The sequence below is a fragment of the Piliocolobus tephrosceles genome, chromosome 18 (assembly GCF_002776525.5).
Source record: "Piliocolobus tephrosceles isolate RC106 chromosome 18, ASM277652v3, whole genome shotgun sequence".
In the NCBI taxonomy this organism is placed as follows: domain Eukaryota; kingdom Metazoa; phylum Chordata; class Mammalia; order Primates; family Cercopithecidae; genus Piliocolobus; species Piliocolobus tephrosceles.
Window position 1 is genome coordinate 19,411,631 of NC_045451.1, and position 22,908 is coordinate 19,434,538.

Below are 22,908 nucleotides of genomic sequence, written 5' to 3' on the forward strand. Positions count from 1 at the left end.
GAGTACAGTCACATGATCTCAGCTCACCACCACCTCCACCTCCTGGGTTCAAGCAATTCTACAGCCTCAGCCTCCCAAGTAGCTGGGACTACAGAGGCATGCGCCACCATGCCCAGCTAATTTTTGCATTTTTTAGTAGAGACAGGGTTTCATCATGTTGGCCAAGCTGATCTCAAAACTCCTGACCTCATGATCTGCCCGCCTCCACCTCCCAAAGTGCTGGGATTACAGGTTTGAGCCCCCACTCTCTTCCCTACTTAGTAAGTTTTTAATTGATATTACATATAGGGTTACAATGATTGTTTCAGCTTTTTTAAAGGTTTTAATCTAGTCCTGTATGCCATGGGGCTAGCCAAGGGATGGGAGCTTGTGAAGAACTGCCTGGAGCAAAACAAGTGGTGATATGTCCAGGAGAGCATGAAAGAAATGATGTGATGGTCTGGAGACTGGCCTGAAAAAGTCCTCATGAAAAAGAGCTAAAACTGGATTTATGTTGTATTTCAAAATCATTGGGTAAGGAAAGAACGTGCTTCAAAGTAAAGGACATGACGCATATCTAAATATGATGAATCAGCTTCCTAACTAAGGGAGAGAACGGTGTCTTTGCCTTTGCACTACAACGGTTAAAATCATGATGGAGCAAAAGTTGTTCTTTAATGAGATGATAGCCCATGATCACGACTTTATAATCATTTCAAAGCGAAATGTAATTTCCACTGATAGCATGCTATAGACTACAAAGTTCATGCAAACATCACCAGCTGGGAATATAAAGATAAATAAGCCTTTGTCCCCAGTGGCCCAGTGGTTATTCATCAAGTGGAGAAGACACACCTATAAACATGTGATAGCATTAGAGGAAGATGGGGGATGGGGTGTGAGAACAACAGGAATGGAGGATTTCCTGACATCTGAATAGTCAGAGACCATCACAGGGAAGGTGACACATGAGCAGAGGCTTCACAGAAGAAAAGGAAGAAACTACCAGGTGGGTATGCATTCTAAAAGAAAGGAACAGAATGTCAAAACCACAAAAGCCTGAAATAGAAGGAGAGTTTCAGACAACAGTTGGTGCAATGCCTCATTCTGTTAAAAAAAAAAAAAAAAAAAAAAAAAAAAAACCGTAATGACTTTTGCACCAACCTTAAATATATGAGAGAAGCTCCAGAGAAAAAATAGAGGCAGAGAGGAAAGATGAATAGAATAAATCATGAGGGACTTTGTACATAAGGTCTATATGTTCAGATTTTATCCTGTAGGAAATAAAGGGCTATTGACAGCTTTAACTTGGGGGTAACTCTTGAAAAACACTGGGTGGATAATAGAGTACTTAGGAAAAGAAATGCTACAAACAATATTCTGAGATATTATTGCCTTCCATTTCAAAATAAAATGGGAGAATAAGATGGAAGGCAGATGCATCTTTATTTCAGAATGATTCTTCCCAAATAGCAGCTCCTTTGGTGAGAACAAAATAACTGAGATTTTTTTTCTATATTTTCATATATTTTTATGTGTTCACTATAAAAAATCAAATGGTGCAGATATATACGTAGAAAATTAAAGTCTTATTCATGTCCCCAAATGGATATTGATTTATTTTTTGTTTGTTAGGTAGTTTGTGTTTTTTATTATAAACATTATAGGAAGAAACATTCTCACATGTATACATACTCTAATAAGTCTTATTCTTCTTATTCATACAAAGTTATGTTACTGGATCAAAATGTTTATGTGCTACAAATTTTAATGACTAATGCAAAATTGCCTTCCAAAAAGGATGCAATGATTTAGATATCACCAACATTCTAGGAGAGCATCTGGTCCTCCATATCTTTGCCAACACTGAGTAATACTTTTTCTTTTATTCACAAAAACAAATTCTCCCTCTCTTATGATTGACACTGTTCACTCATACTAGAATCTCATTCGATAAACATCTATTGAATGACTATGACATTTACATAGTTATATTCTTACACCACTAAGAATTTTTAGTGTATACAAAGACAAGTAAACTATGGCTGTCACTCTGGAAAACTCTCAGGCTAAAGACCCAATCTGGACAATCATGTATCTTTAATATAAGGTGAAATTCAGTAAATAATCTAACAATGTAAACAAGTAATCTATCAAAGGAAGAAACAATTCCTTCTTGCTGGGGTGCTCAGGGAAGGCTTCGTGGAAGAGACAGTCTTTTATCTTTGTCTTAAATGCTGGCCAAGATTTAAATAAACTGAATGCCCAGAACTCTTCTCGGTCTATTGAACAGCATAAACTACAAGTGCTGCACAGGCAAGCACAGGGCATGAGTGGGCAGCAGCAAGGAGCCTCCTGGGACTGGGAAGCCTTGTCTGATCCTGGGCTTTCTGTTGACAAGAAAACACCAGGAAATCAACCTGAGGTCTGATTCCTCCTCTGTGTGCCCAGAATTTAGTCTGTGAAGTCTCTAGCCTTTCACTCACCTTGAATTACATCATGAATTTCTTTTTTGTCACCAACATTTATATGCTCTTTAAAACTAGTGCTGTTCTTGTAAGAGCCATAAAGAACAACTTTTCATTTTGTACAACAAATGACATAAATTGTATCTGTGCGGAAATAGTGGAAAGAGTAACTTATAGATTAGATGGAGAGAAATAAAGCCATGCTTATGGCTTTATTCTAGGTATATTCAATACATTGCTCAATATATATTTAATATATTCTATGTGTATACTGATTACAATATGAGAGTATATGATATGCTAGGTACTATGTCAACTTATGATCGTCTTTCTCCAGCTCTTGCTTACTTTCCTTACACACTGTTTCAGTTAAAAATACTTCCTTCTCTACAAGAATGCTGATTTTTACTTAAAGTATTACCCAAGCCAATTAATTCTTTTTCAAGAAAGCTGGTGTGAAGACGTTATATATTACTATGTTGATCTATGCTATTATCACCATCGTATTGATTCTATTCTGCAAAACCCACTTTTTCTAGTGAATAGCTTCCTCTTTTGACCTATCCCATACTTAGTGCTTGAATTTAGGCTTGCCAACAAAAACTGAATCCTAAGCAAAGTATTAGCTCTGGGAGAAATTATGTCTCTTCTGATATACTTGGACAATTATTTTCCATTAGTTTAACAAATGATTTTCTCTGTTAAGAAAATAATGTAGCTTGAGAAATAATGGATCAGAGCTAGGCTGGCTTTATTTCATTTGCCATCCAAAACAACTAAACTATTGCCTCTAAATCAAACTATCAAGAAAGTTGAGCTTCACAATCTGTAGTAATAGCTTCATAAATTAATTCTGGTACTTCCAAGAAATGCAGGTAAATATAGTTGCTTCAATTATCTCTCCTAAATTATACAAAGGCACGTTTTTCCATGGTTCACCCGCACATGGCTTTCACATCAATACTCCAGCAAATAAACACCCAAAGACCCAGTGACTGGGTGAAAAGCAGCATCCTTGTCCTCTCCAATCTTACTCTCTTATCTCACAACTTTGCAATCTCCTCCTTGTCTTAGTAGTATCTTTCTTCTCTAGTTACTGATTAAAACGGATTATCTTCCCCCAGATAAGAACAATGAAACAAGTAATACAGTCATAAGGAACCCAAAGGAATTCAGTAGTAAAAGGAGACCACCCACTCAGTCATAGCACCTCTGGACCACGGCAGTTCTTCCCACATTCCCAAATCTCACCATGATCAGGGCAGGACCTTTGCTTCCAACAGGTAACTCATTTCCAAGATAAAGGAAGAGGTAGAGGATGGATGCTCACTTTCTGCTGTTAAACTTATCAGCTGAATAAAGACCAGGCAGAGAGAGGGATTTGATATCCCTTAACTTGGAAATAAACATCAGGAGTGGAGAAACAAATGTTCCACATTTCCCAACACTTTTTGGAATATTTATATCTTTTTTTCTTTCTCTCTTTTTTATTGTAAATTTAGGGGGAACAAGTGCAGCTTTTTTACATGGATATATTGCATAGTGGTGAAGCCATCATCCAAATAGTCAACATTGTACCCATTAAGTAATTTCTCATCCCTCACCCCCTTCCCACTGTCCCATCCCTCCAAGCCTCCAGTGTCTATTATTCCACACTGTATGTCCAAGTGTATACATTATTTAGCTCCCACTTATACATGAGAGCATGCAGAATTTGACTTTCTCTGTTTCTGAGTTATTTCACTTAAATAACGACCTCTAGTTCCACCCATGTTGCTGCAAAAGACATGACTTCACAATTTTTTATGGCCAAATAGTATTCCATAGTGTGGAATATATATATGTCCACATTTTATACATATATATGTATATATATATATATATATAGAGAGAGAGAGAGAGCACATTTTCTTTATCTAGTCATCCATTAATGGACACTTATGTTGATTCCGTATCTTTGCTATTGTGAATTATGCTACCAATCATTCCCAGGGTATAAGCCTTCCCTTAGGTAGTTAGGATTATGCTGTGATAAACATATGAGTACAGCCTTCCCTTTTGTCGCATCCTCACCATTTTTTGTCTTTTTAATAATAACTATTCTGACTGGTATGAGATAGTATCTCATTGCAGTTTTAAATTTAATTTCTCTGATTATTGGTGGTGTAGACCATTTTTTATATGCTTCTTAGTCATTTGTATGTCTTCTTTTGAAAAATGTCTACTCATGTCCTTTACCCACTTTTCAATGGGGTTATTTGTTTGGTTTTTGTTGTTGTTGTTGAAATGTTTGAGTTCCTTCTAGAGTCTGGATATCAGTCCTTTGCTGGATGCACAGTTTGCAAATATTTTCTCCCATTCTTCAAGATGTCTGTTCACTCTGTTGATAATTTATTTTGCTGTGCTAAAGCTTTAGAGTTTAATTAAGTCTTACTTGTCCATTTTTGCTGCATTTGCTTTTAAGGTCTTAGTCATGAATTCTTTGCCAAGGCCAATGTCCAAAGAGCTTTTCCTACGTAGCAGTTTTATACACCAACAACAATCAAGCTGAGAACTGAATCAAGAAGTTAATCCCATCTACAATAGCTACAAAAAAAAAGATCTTGGAATATATTTAGCCAAGGATGTGAAAGATCTCTACAAGGAAAACTGAAAATTGCTGAAGAAGGTAACTGCAGATGACTCAAACAAATGGGAAAACATCCTATGCTCATGGATTGGAAGAATCAATATTGTTAAAAATGACCATACTGCCCAAAGTACTCTACAGACACAGTGCAATTCCTATCAAAATACCAATGTCATTTTTCACAGAAATAGAATTCATATGGAATATGGAATCAAAACAGAGCCCATGTCAGCACAGCAATTCTAAGCAAAAAGAACAAAGCTGGCAAAGCTGGAGGGATCACATTACCTGGCTTCAAACTGTATGACAAGGCGAGAGTAACCCAAACAGCATGTTACTGGTATGCAAATGAAACAGGCCGGATGCAGTGGCTCATCCCTATAATCCCAGCACTTTGGGAGGCCAAGGCAGGTGGATCACCTGAGGTCAGAAATTCGACACCAGCCTGGCCAACATGGTGAAACTCCCGTCTCTACAAAAAACTAGCTGGGTGTGGTGGCACATACCTGTAATCCCAACTACTCAGGAGGCTGAGGCAGGAAAATCTCTTGAACCCAGGAGGTGGAGGTTGCAGTGAGCTGAGATCATGCCATTGTACTCCAACCTGGGCAACAAGAGTGAAACTCCGTCAAAAAAAAAAAAAAACGAAACAAAGACAAAAACAAAAACAAAACAAAACAAAAACAAAAAACAAACAAACAAACACATAGATCACTGGAAGAGAATAGAGAACCCAGAAATAAACCACATACCTACAGCTTACTGATCTTAGACAAAATCAACAAAAATACACACAACAAAAGGATACCCTATTCAATAAACGGTGCTGGGAAAATTGAATTGGCATATGCAGAAGAAAATAACAGGACCCCTATCTCTCACCATACATAAGAATAACTCAAGATGGATTAAGGACTTCAATGTAAGACCTGAAACTATAAAAGTACTGTAGTATTTATTTCTTTACCACTTTCTTCATCTTCCTTGCCAAGCATAAGTACTTTTATATCTGTTCTGCCTAGTCCTGTTACCTACCCAATCTAGATTTGATCAAATTCAGTTCCTGTAAATGCACCATAGGGAGGATCATTTTATTGAGTTATAATTTATTCATTAAATGTTCATCTAGTACCTAATAATAATCATACCTATCATTTATTTAGTATATACTCTATATTATGGCTATTCCAGCTGCCTTACATAAATTATATCATTTAAATCTGAAAATTACCATTTACATTGAAGAAACTTGTCTGATTCCAAAATCCATAATCTTATGTTAGTTTGAATTATTTTGTTGCAAGCAAGAGAAGGTGATTTTGAATAGCTTAAGTAGAAGAGGAATTGTCATAAGGGTTTGCAGTAGTTCACAGCAGTGGAGGGAACACAGAAGAATGAGGAAATAACAACAGGTGAAGAACTGCTGAAATAAATAATCAGAAATGATTGCCTAATAGGTAGAGTGTCACCTTCTGGGGTGATGAAAAAGTTTTGAAACTGGAGATAGGTGGTGGTTGCACAACATGGTGAATGCACTAAATGCTACTGAATTATTCACTCTACAATAGCTAGTTGCATATTATGTAAATTTTACCTCAATGAAGTTGAAAAAGAACGGGTATACTGTGTCTATAAGGTGTTACCTCTGTGACCAATCACCTCCAACAAATTTCAGGGGTTTTTTAATCTCTGAAATGCAGGGAGAGAGTGTACGGTTGACCTAGCACACACCATACCATGGGCACCACAAACGACAGCTTATGATAGATATGATAGATCATATTTAACAGGGACAATAGTATTTCCCATAAAGAAACATTGGGAGGCTGCTTTAGAAAAAGAAAAATAGAAATTGAGTGACAAAAAATATAGGTATATATTTTATCTAACAGCTCTTAATCACTATGATATATTTCCTCCTTACTAAGCCAGGAATTATGTTAGGCCCTGGAAGTCATGAATAAGCAAAGTGCAGTAATTATTATCACCGATAGCAACAGGCTTTGAAGTAAAATGAACCCTTTAAGGACAAAGAAATTGGGTAATGTTGGAGGTGAGTAACTGATAGAGCTGAAATTAAAGGTAAGAGAACGTACTAACTTCCTTGTTACTAGTAAATAAACTGTTTCAAGCATTTTATATGGAAAGCTGTTTTTTCCTAGAAAACTAAGGAATAAACTTCTAGCACTTCCTTGAGTGGAAGGAAATGGAATGAAGAAAGAGCAGACACGATAGCATCTTTAAGTCAGGAAACTAAGATTTTGAGAGCAGTCTAGGAGAGGTCATGTACTTGAAAACAAGTGAAGTGTTTTAGTCTTAGCATAAAACTGACCTACAAGAGAGATGTCAAGGGAATACGTAAGTACAGGAAAATGTCAAAGGATTATACTGCTGGCTCCTGAAGAAACAAGGCACTGGTTTCACTCAACCTCAGTTAATCTCAGGATTAACTCAGAGCCAGTGTTCACATAATGTAGGAGATAGAAAAAAATACGCTTCCATAAGTCTGCATGGAAATACAGCCACAATTGGCCACAGGACACTTTAGCAGACTGGAGAAGATAATTAAGCCCAGGACAGGATAACCTGGGGCCCATGGGTTGGGTCCTTTAGATGTGCTGGGCATGAGCCTTCCACATCCAGAGGATACAGGACAAGAGCGACCACTAAGGCCCCAGTTTGACGCAGCCCACCTGAAACACAACAGAGCAATAGACGGTCCCAGCAGGAGCCCATACCTCCATGTTTGAGCTTAAAGAAACAAGAATGCTACTATACCCGCCCTGGTAACAAGGACAATCTAAATGTTCCTCGGCCTATTTTGGCCTCAGTGACCCTAACTGAGGAAGTTAGGTGAGGAAAGCTTGGAAAGTCTAAATGTGTCCAAAAAATGTTATTGCTTTTTTGTACCCAGGTGCTGAATAAATTGAAAAACAAAATTAAATAGTGACAGGTGGGAGGTCAAAATATTATCTTTATTATCTGTAAAGGTTAAGTCGGAGGACCTAGGTGGTGTGAGAACCAAATGAACAAGGACTAGACAGACTTCCCTATTCAGGGGGCAAGTCTGGCAGGCCTCCCTGCTGCAGCAGAAGAGCTTGTTCCTGGGGGCAGCTGTAGAACATCTGTTCTCTCTGAGCAGCTAGATCCCCAAAGTAACAAAAGCATGACTGAAAGAGCTACCTGTATTAGGGGAAATTTGACCTTGCCCAATGGTAGTCTCCAAGTACAATACCACACAAACTATCTAAAACGTTACAGAACAACAAGTCTTATGTATCACGTTAAGATGCTCAACTCATGCAATGTATTAAATCAATTTTAAAACATATAGAAACAAGCAGAGGAACAAGATGGGATAAGATACAGTGGATATGGAAGGACCACACTACTGAGTCCGGGATTAGGCAACATTCATATGTCCTAGTTCTCTCCACATCAGCCTTTTCTGCTAATGGTGTGATTACAAAGACCAGGGTTGAGATTGAACAACAGGACCCAACAGGCAGATAGTGCCTGGAACCAACATGTACTTGTGGTATTGAAGAAATGAGGAGGCAAGTATGCCTAGCCACAGCTGTAGCTATCCACAACCTACTAGGCAGCCAGGCCTTATTTCTGAATTTCTGCATCAGCATATAGTTGGGGCCAGGCTTGGTGTCACCAATAAGTGGTTGATTTAGGAATGATACAGTTGTCACTGTAGATGTAACATGTTCTGTGCTTTACTAATATTTAATGTTTACTTGGTTCTTCCATTTCTATCTATAAGTGTCACTCTCATTTGTTCCATTCTTCAACTATGTTCGACACACATCTTTCACTTATTTTGTCTTAGACAGGTCATACAGGCTTCCAACTTCACAATTTGTACCAAATGGAGACTATCGTTTCATCCATCCCATTACTTTTATTGGCTTTTTTTTTTTTTGGCATAAAATTGAATATTCTCAAATATAACATTAAACACATGATATACAACTCCAATTATTCTTCCCAAATTCACTAATAAAATAAATGACCCTGGAATGAATGAAGAGAATCCAGGAGTTACATTAATTGAGTTTCCTAGATATAGAAGCAAACTTTAAGATGTTAGAGGAAGTATTACCCTGTAAAAATAAGGTTAGGCTATGCTCTCTCGATTCTCTCAGACAACTATATTCTATGTACAGATGAGATATTCTCCAGTTTTTACAGTGTAATGAAAACATATATCACATAAATCTGTAAAGGAAGCATTATGGAATAACCTACTGTTGATTCAGGTTTGTTTAGTTTGCAAAGGAATGAAAAAGTATAAAACAAAGTGATTCTAGAAACCACAGACTCTATTTCTGTTTATTGAAGTAAGTGGTAGGTGCATTCTCCGTAAATGAGACATTATTCTGGAATTATATAAATTATTCACCAAACATTGCAAAGCACTCTGACCTCTCAGAAATACTTTAATTCTATGGCAAAAAAAAAAAAAAATTAAATTGTCTTTTCAACTGACTCATGCTCTAAATTTAATTGTAGGTTTATTTGCAAGGAGAGATTTTAAGAAACGTATGATACTGTTTGGTATGTGGCCACCTTTTTGCCATATTACTTTGAAAGTTTAATAAAACCAATGCTTCAATAAGTATGTAATGGTAAAATATTAAAACTACTTGTACTTCTAAATATTTGCTTATCATTTAATTGCATATGAATATAATTAAACAGTTATTTAACTACTATAATTACGGCAACAACACAAAACATACTCTTTGATATTATACAATGAATCCCTAGACTTTACAGATATAAACTTCCCATTTTCTTTTCACTCTGCCAGAAGATGGAAGAAAATGGTAGCTTTTTAGAAAACCACAAATGGAATCAGAGTCTGGACAAAGCTAAGCAACTTCATGTTTGTTTTGGATCAGATTTCACATAATTTTCTAGCAAGCTTCCTAAACTTCCCAGCTGGTTCTGCTCTGTAATGCCCTTGCTTCCAACTCTGGCCTTTCTTCCCCTCCTTTTTCTAAACATCCTGCCTTATGTTCCATTCTATGGGTGTCCTAGAAAGTGACTGGTTATAGAAAGAGGTAAACGTATTCAGTTCTAATGGTGAATGTTAATTCATGCCAAGTTGCTGAATCTGGTGACAATTTAATATTTCTCATCTCTCACTCCTAAAGTGTTATTTTGACATTAACCCATACCATAGTGGGATAAATCAAAGGAATGAATAACATCAAGAATAAAAATATGCTAGGATAGAAAATACTGATTTTTTGTGGGGTTTTGTTCATTCGTTTTTACAGGTAAAATGGCTTTTCATGCTACTCAAGTCAGAAACAGAACCAGATATGTTGCTCTGCCTCTGAATGACGACGCTCACTTAAGGGCACAGACCTGGACATCAGCTGAGCAGCACTGACTCTGCAGTCGGCTGGGCTTTGGTCTACTCCCTAGAACCCACTTCTAACCAGGCCAAGTTTTGTGGGTTGTTGTTGGATATTTTTGTTAACCTTTCCCTCTTTATTGTCCTCAGATGGCTTCCTCAGCCTGGGTAAGTCATCAAAAGCCAAGATCAGGCAGAGGAGCCCAGATTCATGTACACACCTACAAACAACTTAGAACAATCCCTTCTCTGTTTCCTTCTTTTTATGATAAGAATAATGATGCTAGCCGGGCACGGTGGCTCACACCTTAATCACAGCACGTTGGGAAGCCGAGGCGGGCGGATCACCTGAGGTTGGGAGATCGAGACCAGCCTGACCAACATGGAGAAACCCTGTCTCTACTAAAAGTACAAAAATTTAGCTGGATGTGGTGGTGCATGTCTGCAATCACAGCCACTCGGGAGGCTGAGGCAGGAGAATTGCTTGAACCCAAGAGGCAGAGGTTGCAGTGAACCAAGATCACGCCATTGCACTCCAGCCTGGGCAAAAAGAGTGAAACTCCATCTCAAAAAAACAAACAAAAAAAAAAGAATAATGATGCTTTTCATACTTCACACTGGTGTTATGACAAGAAAATAATGTAAAAATATTTGATATTATACAATGATATACCCATAATCCCATATACCCATATGCAATAAATTACTAATTTTATCTTAAATTATAGCTTGCTACTAAAACTGCTACTAACAAGCAAAATACATGGAAAAATCTTGAGCTTAAACTAAGCTTTTAAAAATTAAAATGGAATGGGGAGAAGAAATGGTAAGGTGTAAGTCAAAGAATACAAAATAACATGTAGGATGAACAAGTGTAGAGCTCTAACGTACGACATGAGGACTAAAGTTAATACAATTGTATTGTATTAGGAACTTTTATTAAATAAGTAGATTTTAGCTGTGCTTGTGACAAACAGAAAAGTAACTATGTGAAATTATACATATGTTAACCCGTCACTATAGCAACCATTTTACTAAAGAAATGTACCCTGTCACATCATGTTGTCACACAAATATACATAATATACACAATAAATTTTATTTTTTTAATATATACACAATACAATTTATTTTTTTTAAAAAAGTAAACAAATTGAGAGGAAAACAAATTAAATTACTCTCATTTTGGAAGCATCCTAGTAGAAAGCAGTTAGCCCCTCTACTGGATTTGTGCTGATCTGAGATATTATGATTATTCTGGCCTGGCTTTTTCACAATTCAAGCATTTGACAAACTGAAAATCTGTTGTATTTTTCCTTTAGGAAAGGTTTATTCTAATATCAAAGTCCCTGAGATTCTCATGTGTCTACTCAATAGATTTACTTTATGACATCCAACTTTCTTTAACAATTCTGTTTGTATATTCCACATATTTCCATTGGCCCCAATGGCATTACATATTTAACAGACACCTAGGATGATAGTCAACTTCTGGATAGGTTCTGAAAATAACATTCAATCATTTGTTCATTGCCATATCTCAGTAACTTGTAAAAACTCATCATGATGTTAACCAATAGTGACATGAATGGTTAAGAGGTTAGTGTACTTATTTATCCAGGTATAAAATTCTTTCTAATGAAGTAAACATAATAATCCTAAAAGGGTAAATAATGCATCTTTGTCCTGGAATATCTGTCACTAAAATATGGCAGAAACACCAGAAACAAAACAAAACAAAACAAAACTTTCTATTTAAGACTTTGCATTTCTCCAACACATTATTTGGAAAGCCTTTTGTAAGTGTTCTACCTGGCTCCCAACACGAATTAGAGTACAGCAGGTAAACATGCTGATTTACCTGTAGCAAAGCAACAGAGAGGAACTAATATATAAAGTATTTGATATCCTAAAGATAGATGATAGACAGAGTTACAACATCAGAACAAAAATTGCTTGACTTTCATTTTTATAAACCAAAGCTTTTTAAGCTAGTGTCATAATAGGAAAGTAACAAATTCTGTATTATTGCCAACTCTTAAAAGCTCTGCTTCTCTAATTGCTTGCTTGCCTGTCTAACCTGCCACCTGCAGACTGCCCTTGGACATATCCATAGTTTTGTGACCTCATATGTTCCCTCTCTTAACAAACTCTCCGACATTGCTTTTTCCAAATTACTTTAACTACTTACCATTGTTCCATGGGAACATAATTGGGTCGGACTTGTTACAGTATTTAGTGTAAGATTTGTTTGAAGTGATTGTGATCTAATCTTGCTAAAGATAGTTGAGAACTCCTAATTTTTTATTTCTCCAATGGGTTTATGTGAGAACGAGGGTTTGTTTTTGGCCCACTAAGGAATTATTGGGTCAGGACAAGCAGACCCACTGCGCCTAAAGGACCAAGAAGGTCTAAAGAACAGGAAACATGAGGAAGCCCAACAGTCAGGCAGTTGCCATTCCAGATGGTTAATGCTAAATCACAGACAGAGTCTTGGGGAAAGGCAGAAGGAAGCTTGGAAAGATGGAGAGATAATGGCAGAAGGACACAGAGACCCAGACTCAGATTTTGAGGTCCTACATCTCCTGAATAGGGTGCAGAGCCCAAAAATAAGATTCCAATTAAGAAAGAAATGGGTCACTGGGAAGAAAATCAAGGCATAGACCATCTCATGAGAGTCAAGTCAGGCACGAGCAATGAAAAATGACAGCTGCATCCTAAGTTCAAACCCAGAATTCAGTTATCCAACCAAAAGAATGAAAATAGAAAAGCCAAGAGCAGAGCCTTCATGTTATCAATGCCTATCAAGGTTTGTTGCATACAATTGTTTAATAAATTGAATTTTCTCTGCCAGCTTCCTTCCTGAGGCCAAGACAAAAAATCGATGACTCAAATTATTGAGACAAGGAACTACGTCCATTCTAGCACCAGGCCATCTCTCACTCCTCCGAGCTGTTATAGATTAATTCAAATTCAAATTAATTCAAATCAATATTATATCCACGGAGCCTGGGAGGAGCCACAGATCTCCACAAGACAGTACTCCAGGTAGTCACCACTAACAGTTGATATTAGCCCCAGGTGAACGCTAATGCACACATAGCAACTCCTTCCCTGCAACACGCTCCCAGATAATTGCAGACCAAAACTCAAAGGCTTTATTATTCTTGCTGCTTACTAATGAGTGATGTCATACTGGTTATGAGTCTGGTTCTAAATATGAGTACACTTTGCTTATTAATTAGTGTCACCTAATTCTGGACTAACACTTTTAGGAAAATGTTTATAGTGTTCTTTACCTGGTCTATCAGCACTATGCTCACAATCATCTCCCTGTTTTCAACTGGGTCAGTATATTATGAATAGAACTGTTTCCCCAAAAAACTATACTGAGGTCCTACCCCCCACTCATATCTCAGAATATGGCCTTATTTGGAAATAGCATCTTTACAGAGATAATCAAAACAAAATGAGATCATTAAGATGATCCCTAATCGAATATGACCAGATTCCTCCTAAAAAGAAGAAATGGGGTTTGAGAGGTTTTTTTTAATTTTCATCTTTTTAACCTTTATTTTCGCTTCAGGGGTACACAGGCAGGTTTGTTATATAGGTAAATTGCCTGTTGTGGGAGTTTGGTGTACAGATTACTTAATCAACCAGGTAACAAGCATAGTATCTGACAGGTAGATTTCAATCCTCACTCTCCTCCCACCCTCCACCCTCAAGTAGGCTCCGGTGCTTATTGTTCTCTTCTTAGTGTCCATATGAACTTGGTGTTTCGCTCTCACTTGGAAGTGAGAACATCCAGTATTTTGGTTTCCTATTCCTATAGTAGTCCACTTAGGATAATGGCCTCCAGCTCATTCATGTTGCTGCAAAGGACATGATCATATTCTTTTTTGTATCATGTGCTCCTTATATACTCTAACACTGATGAGCATTTAGGTTGATTCCGTATCTTTGCTATTGTGAATAGTGTGACACATGTATACTTACATGCATGTGTCTTTCTGATAGAACAATTCGTATTACTTTGAGAATATACCTAATACTGAGATTATTGGGTTGAATGGTAATTCTCTTTTAGGTGCTTTAAGAAATTGCCACATTGCTTTCCACAATAGCTGAACTAATTTACATTCCCACCAGCAGTGTATAAGCATTCCTTTTTCTCTGCAACCTTGCCAGCATCTGTTATTTTTTTTAATGTTTTAATAGTAGCCATTCTGACTGGTGTAAGATGGTATCTCACTGTGGTTTTAATTTGCATTTCTCTAATAATTAATGATGTTGACCCTTTTTTCATATGTTTGCTGGTCACTCCTATGTCTTCTTTTGAAAAGTTTTTGTTCATCACATGCACATGTATGTTTACTGTAGCATTATTTACAATAGCAAAGACTTGGAAGCAACCCAAATGTCCAACAATGATAGACTGAATTAAGAATATGTGGCACATGTACACCATGGAATACTATGCAGCCATAAATAATGATGAGTTCATGTCCTTTGTGGGGACATGAATGAAGCTGGAAACCATCATTCTCAGCAAACTATCACAAGGACAAGAAAACCAAACACTGCATGTTCTCACTCATAGGTGGGAATTGAACAATGAGAACACTTGGACACAGGAAGGGGAATATCACACACCAGGGCCTGTTGTGGGGTGGAGGGAGGGGGGAGGGATAGCATTAGGAGATTTACCTAATGTAAATGATGAGTTAATGGGTGCAGCACACCAACATGGCACATGTATACGTATGTAACATACCTGCACATTGTGCACATGTACCCTAGAACTTAAAGTATAATAAAAGAAAAAAAAAAAAAAGAAAAGTGTCTGTTCATGTCCTTTGTCCATTTTTTATTGGGGCTATTTTTGTTTGTTTGTAAATTTGTTTAAGTTCCTTACAGATTCTGGATATTTGAACTTCATTGGATGCATAGTTTGCAAATTTTTTGCCCCATTCTGTAGTTTTCTGTTTACTCTGTTCATAGTTTCTTTTGCTGTGCGGAAACTCTTTAGTTTAATTAGGTCCCATCTGTCAATTTTTGTTTTTGTTGCAATTGCTTTTGGTGTCTTTGTCATGAAATCATTTCCTGGTCTTATGTCCAGAATGGTATTTCCTAGGTTATCTTTCAGGGTTTTTATAGTTTTAGGTTTTAAGTATTAACTTCATCTTGAGTTAATTTTTGTGTGTGGTGTAAGGGAGGGGTTCAGTTTCAATCATTTGCATATGGCTAGCCAGTTATCTCAGCATCATTTTTTGAATAGGGAGTACTTTCCCCATTGCTTGTTTTTGTCAACTTTGTCAAAGATCAGATTGTTGTAGGTATGTGGCCTTACTTCTGGGCTTTTCATTCTGTTCCACTGGTCTACTATCTGTTTAGGTACCAGCCTCATGCCATTTTGGTTACTGTAGCCTTGTAATATAGTTTGAAGTCAGGTAATATGATGCCTCCAGCTTTGTTCTTAAAAAGAGTAAATTTGGACACAGATATACACACAGGGAGGACACCAGGTGAAGATGAAGTCAGAGTATAAAGGTGATACATCTAAAAGCTTAGGAATGCCAAATATAGCCAGAAAACCAAAGAAGTTAAGGGAGAAACAGGGACCAGATGCTTCTTTATAACCCTCAGAAGGAACTAACCCTGCCAATACCTTGATCTTGGACTTTCAGCCTCTGGAACTGTGAAACAATAAATTTCTATGGTTCTAACCCACACAACTTGTGGACTTCCCTACAAAATCCCTAGTAACTAGTACAGTAGAAGACCAAGATTTGTGGGTAGCCCTGGCTGTAACTAACATTGAATAATACTTTCTGCTCCAAAGTACAGATATTTAATTTTATTTCATTTTTGACAATGTTGCCTAAGTATAAGGCATCCACAGAGATGGAGTCTTACTTAAAACTATTCCTGTATGACAATGACAGTTTCAAAGTTCACAACATGTTGTTTCTCTAGATACTACTCTAGATGGCCAAGTCCTGGCACAGGTTAAACGCATCAGAACTTAAGTAATATCTCATCGACTGGCCCATGGTCTCTCATTGAATAGGTAGCAGCATCACCTGAAGGGCTTGTTAAACCAAATCACTGGGACCTCACCCCAAAGTTTCTGATTCTGTAGGTCTGGGCCCCTAAAGTTTGCATTTCTTACAAGTTCCAGGTGACAACAAGGCTGCTTGGTCCTGGGACAACTTTGAGAACCCCAGTCCTCTGAATTGTGGCAATCACTCATAGACAATCTTTTTTTCTGGATGAGATGTTCTGTGTTCTCATCACGTAATGAATGCAAAGGAGGAGCTCTATGGACAGCAACTTTTCTTCTAATTCTTCTGTATCCACTACGTAAACCGTCATCCCTAATTCATTCATTAAAAGAGAGAAACCTAAACTCCAACACAACTAGTGGTCCTCTGGGCCACCATTAGCCTCTTGCAGAGTAGAAAGAACTATGTCAGTGAATATGAGAAACTATTTTTGTGTGAATATTAGAGTATTTTTGTGAATATTAGAAATAAGTATCCTCCCTGGGTAAGCATTTTGATGAGAGGTGAGCCGTGGCTGGTGCCATGGGCAATGCTCAGTGCTGGTCACTATGCATGGCAGCTCTAGGCTAGTGAGTCAAGGGTGGGCCAAGACAGGCAGGTTAGAAACCACAGTTTGTAGAGTCCTGAGGGGGAATTATAAGAAGAGAATGAGAGAATGTGACATCCAAAATAAGTTGAAAAGCAAGGGTCAGAATCTGAACAGATTACATCCAGCTGGTGAGGCCCACTTGCTCTGGGATCAACTCAGAGCCCTAGACCAAGTGGGCCTCACCAGCTGGACGTAATCATACCCTGCCCCAGTATGTAAGGATTTTGGAGTCAGACTGACCTGAATTGGAATCCAGTTGTGTGATTTTGAGTAACTAAGCTCTCTAAAATTCAATTTTCTCATCTATAAAATGTGGACAATATTATCTTTACTAAAAGGATATTATGAATTAAAGTCTATAATGTATATTTTAGGTTAGACTTTTTCACACCCCCTCCCTACCACTGCTTCCACAAACCACTCCCCATTACCCACCCCACCCACTTCCTCAGGCACAACCCATAACCCCAGCGAGGATAACAGTTGACAATATGTCAAAACTCACTAGTTGTCTTGGAGTTTAGGTTTGTCTCCCTTTTAATGATTATCAGTAATCGCCACCAGAGAAGTCCATTGGAAAATAACATTTCCAAATAGTATATCCCTTCCCACAAGAAGAACCCACTGCCTAACCACCCAGTGGACACCATGAAAGTTCATTCCTTGGCCAGGACAGGAAGTTATTGTGGTCTGTAGCTATCGCTGGAATTTCAAAGTGGCAACTGCAGATGAGTATATAAACCCTAACATACCTTGGGTAAAATTAAAAAAATAATAAAAATAGATAAGCCCAGCACAGTGGTGCACACTTGTAATCCCAGCTACCAGAGAAGTGAGAAGATTGGGAGGATTGCATGAGGTCAGGAGTTCAAGGCCAGTCTGCACAAAAGAATGAGACCACCTCTATTAAATAAAAAGTGACACTTAAGATGAAACATTTAAATAGAAGCATTCTGGATAATTCAGAAGACCTGATTTTTAAAAAATATATTCTTTCTTTCAATAAGCATTTTTTCTTGCATGCTTTACCATTACTAAAAGCAGCAGCAGCAGTCAAAGTAAATAGGGACTTAAATCAATCAGGCTGTGAGGAGTTGGGGCATAGAATAGGGAGGCTATGCTTCTAATGATTATTCTTACTTATTTTTCCAAATAACTTTGAAAACACACAATAACCTACATTTTACAGCAAATGAAGATACTGGATCAGGGAGAAAATAACTTGCCCCAGGATATAAATCAGAAAAGTTGGAACTAGAGGTTAAAAGAGGTCCGTACCAGCACTCCGGGCGCCACACTGCACCCATCAAAGAACATTGGCAGGGTGAAGAGCCAGGACTCATCCAAAGAGCAGTGAGAGCCTCACTGATCCAAATGATGCAGTGAGGGAAACTGTGAGAAATAAGCCAGGGTAAGGATAAGACTGCCAGGGATTCAAAGCAAAAACGCATCTCCGAGAAGACTAAAGAGGTTTACAGAAAGACTTACCCTCTTGGAATGAGTGAGTGCCACATGGTACTGGGCATTTCACTATTTCCACAGGGCCTTACAATACTGACACAAACTTCTTTACTCTAAGAGGACATTGCTGCACATTGCTAAACACATTTCTCTAAAAGGTAAGTCCTCTGAGAACAGGGCTTATGTCGTCCTTTGTGTTCTTAGAGTACCTTATGGGCAAACTGAACCACTCTTGTCCTCCTGCAAGAAGATGTTACTCAGTGATGGGCATTTGGGTTGCTTCCAAGTCTTTGCTATTGTAAATAGTGCTGCAATAAACATACATGTGCATGTGTCTTTGTAGTAGCATGATTTATAATCCTTTGGGTATATACCCAGTAATGGGATGGCTGGGTCAAATGGTATTTCTGGTTCTAGATCCTTGAGGAGTCGCCACACTGTCTTCCGCAATGGTTAACTTATTTACACTCCCACCAGCAGTGGAAAAGCGTTCCTATTTCTCCACATCCTCTCCAGCATCTGTTGTTTCCTGACTTTTTAATGAGCACCATTCTAACTGGCATGAGATTGTATCTAATTGTGGTTTTGATTTCCATTTCTCTAATGAGCAGTGATGTTGAGCTTTTTTTCATGTTTTTTGGCCACATAAATGTCTTCTTTCGAGAAGTGTCTGTCCACATCCTTTGCCCACTTTTTGATGGGGTTGTTTTTTTCTTGTAAATTTGTTTAAGTTCTTTGTAGATTGTAGATATTAGCCCTTTGTCAGATGGATAGATTGCAAAACTTTTCTCCCATTCTGCAGGTCGCCTGTTCACTCTGACGATGGTTTCTTTTGCTGTGCAGAAGCTCTTTAGTTTAATTATATCCCACATGTCAATTTTGGCTTTTGTTGCCATTGCTTTTGGTGTTTTAGTCATGAAGTCCTTGCCCATGCCTATGTCCTGAATGGTATGGCCTAGGTTTTCTTCCAGGGTTTTTATGGTTTTAGGTCTTACATTAAGTCTTTAATCCATCTTGAGTCTTTAATCCTTTCCTCATTGCTTGTTTTTGTTAGGTTTGTCAAAGATCAGATGGTTGTAGATGTGTGGCATTATTTCCGAGGCCTCTGTTCTGTTCCATTGGTCTATATATCTATTTTGTTACCAGTACCATGCTGTTGTGGTTACTGTAACCTTGTAATATAGTTTGAAGTCAGGTAGCATGAAGCCTCTAGCTTTGTTCTTTTTGCTTAGGATTGTCTTGGCTATGCGGACTCTTTTTTGTTCCCACATGAAATTTAAGATAGTTTTTTCTAATTCTCTGAAGAAAGTCAGTGGTAGCTTGATGGGGATAGCATTGAATCTATAAATTACTTTGGGCAGTATGGCCATTTTCCTGATATTGACTCTTCCTATCCATGAGCATGAAATATTCTTCCATTTGTTTGTGTCCTTTCTTATTTCCTTGAGCAGTGGTTTGTAGTTCTCCTTAAAGAGGTCCTTCACATCTCTTGTAAGTTGTATTCCTAGATGTTTTATTCTCTTTGTAGCAATTGTGAGTGGGAGTTTACTCACGATTTGGCTATTATTGGTGTATAGGAATGCTTGTGATTTTTGCACATTGATTTTGTATCTTGAGACTTTGCTGAACTTGCTTATCAGCTTAAGGAGATCCGGGGCTGAGATGACGGGGTTTTCTAAATATATGATCATATATCGCTCTAAATGACCCATTGATGGTGTCATTGTGGTACCCATCTGGTGACACAGTTTAGCTGGTGTGGATAGTAACAGTTTCAAGGACATTGTTATGCTTTTGCTATTAATGTGTGGCTTTGACGATGGTAATATTTTTAAGGGCAAGAATTTTAAGTATTGAATAGAAATTGTGTAGACATACAACATGGCCTAATTCTGAGAATACTGTTCATCTAAAATAGCCAGCCATTCTGGATAAAGAGTCATTTATTATAGCGGCTGAATAAATGGATTATTTTGGAATATTAACATTATTCCCTAGTGCCCAGCATAGTATCTTGTTATATCTACTTTATCCTTGGCATGTCATAATCACTTCTGCCTCTCTACTGGTTCTCTAATACAAACTGCCCAACTTCCCTCTACTGTTCACTTTAGTGTAATGGAGAGAATTCAGCATTTCAACACAAGAGACCAAGATTTGGGTTCTACTGCTGTCACTTACTAACTCAGGCAAATTGCTGAACTTCTTTGCAAGGTAATATTTAAAATAACTATGACTGTCTTTACTTATCATAAAGTATTAGTGAGGATCAAATAAGATAATGTACATAAAAAAGTAAAGCTCAATGTAAATGACTTATTAGCTACATTCAAGGTTTTTCTTAAGTCCCAAAATCTCAATAGAACTTTACCGAATTATGTAGGTCTATATTTATCTCACACATATCTCATCCTATGTGAAAAAAAAAATCTATCAAACTTCATTACTTTGTCTTTCAGCCAACTTTCTTATATTTTCTTCTGATCCTTTCTCATGTGTGTGCAATGTTATAGCCTATCAAGGAAAATGGTATGTTCACTTCCTTCATAACTACAAGACTCCTAAACAAAGAATAGATATTCAAATACTCGTGGAATAGAAAAATATATATATATATGTATATATACATAATTCTACATTTGGACTTATAGTGAAGCAGAGAGATAAAAAAAGTCAAACAGAAAAAGAAAAAATAGCATAAACACAGGAGCAAATATAACACCTTTTTTCACAGCTGGTTTTAATGGGACAGCTGCTCTTTGTTGAAATAACAGAAATATGGCAGAAAGACTTGAACAAATAGGCACAAAACTGCTGACCTTTTCTTTCATAATGACTTTGAAAACATTAAATCAGGAATATCATAAATGATGCAATGATATGATTTTTGTCACATATATTGACTGGAAGAAAGCAAATGAAATACAGCATGTTTTTAATGAAATAATTTTGCAATTAAAATGGGGACATTTATGACAAAGGGAGCCCTTTATGACACGGCCTCAGGGTCACGTAAGAATTTCCTCTAGACTTGAATTGATTCTTTCCAGTGCTTTCAGCAGCTAGAATTGTAAAAAAAGGATTTCTCTCTTGTGGCCCTGAGCCTCAGCACCAGTGGAATAATGCATCCTGTGTTATAGAACGGCCACATTCACTCTTTAAAATCATTTATGCCATTGCTTGGGGAAATGGGACTTCCTGGAGCAGCTGATGACAGGAACATCACCTGTCCTGGCTGCACCTTCTCAGATTTCTAGAAAACTAGCCATTACCTTTTTTGTTGTTGTTACTTTAGAGCAATTAACCTTCTGAGGACAGCTGTAATGAGCTCACAAGCTAAAATATGCAACATTTTAATGCTCCACTAGCATTTGTAACAGCCAGACGTCAAGAAGCATTGTACTATTGGGGGTCAGAGCTCAAGAAGGAATAATAATATTGAATACTGAGAAAAAAAAAAATCAGCACTGTACTAAAAGAAACAAGTGAAACTGTGGTGAAATGATATTTCAACAAATTCAGCAGTACATTTTCTACCCAGACAGAAAAAGTTTATATATATAAAAAATCAACTAAAGAACTCTAATAATCAATATCCAACCACTACCTGATTTTTCTCTAGTTTCTTTTGCCTTGTGTTATTTTTCAAATAATTTTTCAGCCTATTGTGTGAAAATCCCGGTACACATCAAGGTTAAAATATAGACCATAGTACTTGGCATTACCGGAATTGACAATACCCTTTTTATTTCCTCCTATTTATAAACTCCTTAACAATAGGCTTTTGCTATTTCTTACTTTCTGTAATTTCTAGGTCACTAGCTCCTGATTTTCACCTCAAACAACAAAATAACAATGTAATTAAATATGCATTCACTTTATTGTTTTCCATCAAAATATAAATGTTACATATGCTTACTTTTAAAAGGTCATTTATTCATTTATTCAACTATATTTAGCAAACAGCTACTATATATCAAGCACTGTGTGTAGGTCCTGGGGATACAGCAATAAATAAAACACGGAGTCCATGGCCACAGGAAGCATAGGCTCTAGGGAAGTAGACAGACAGTAAACAAATGTTGGGGGGTGGTTATGAACAAATTAATCAGGGCGAGGAGATAGCTGAGAGTGAGAGCAATGATTTGTTAAGTAGGGTGTTTAGGATATTCTGTGATGTGACATTTGAGGAAAGATGTGGCTGAAAAGAGGTAGGGGGCATGTCAATATTGGGGGAAAGATATCACTCCAGGGGGACGAGAAAGTAGGAGGAAGAAGGAATAGCAAAACGAAATGCCTAGACACAGGAAAATGCATGTTCAAGGCATTGCCGAAAGGCT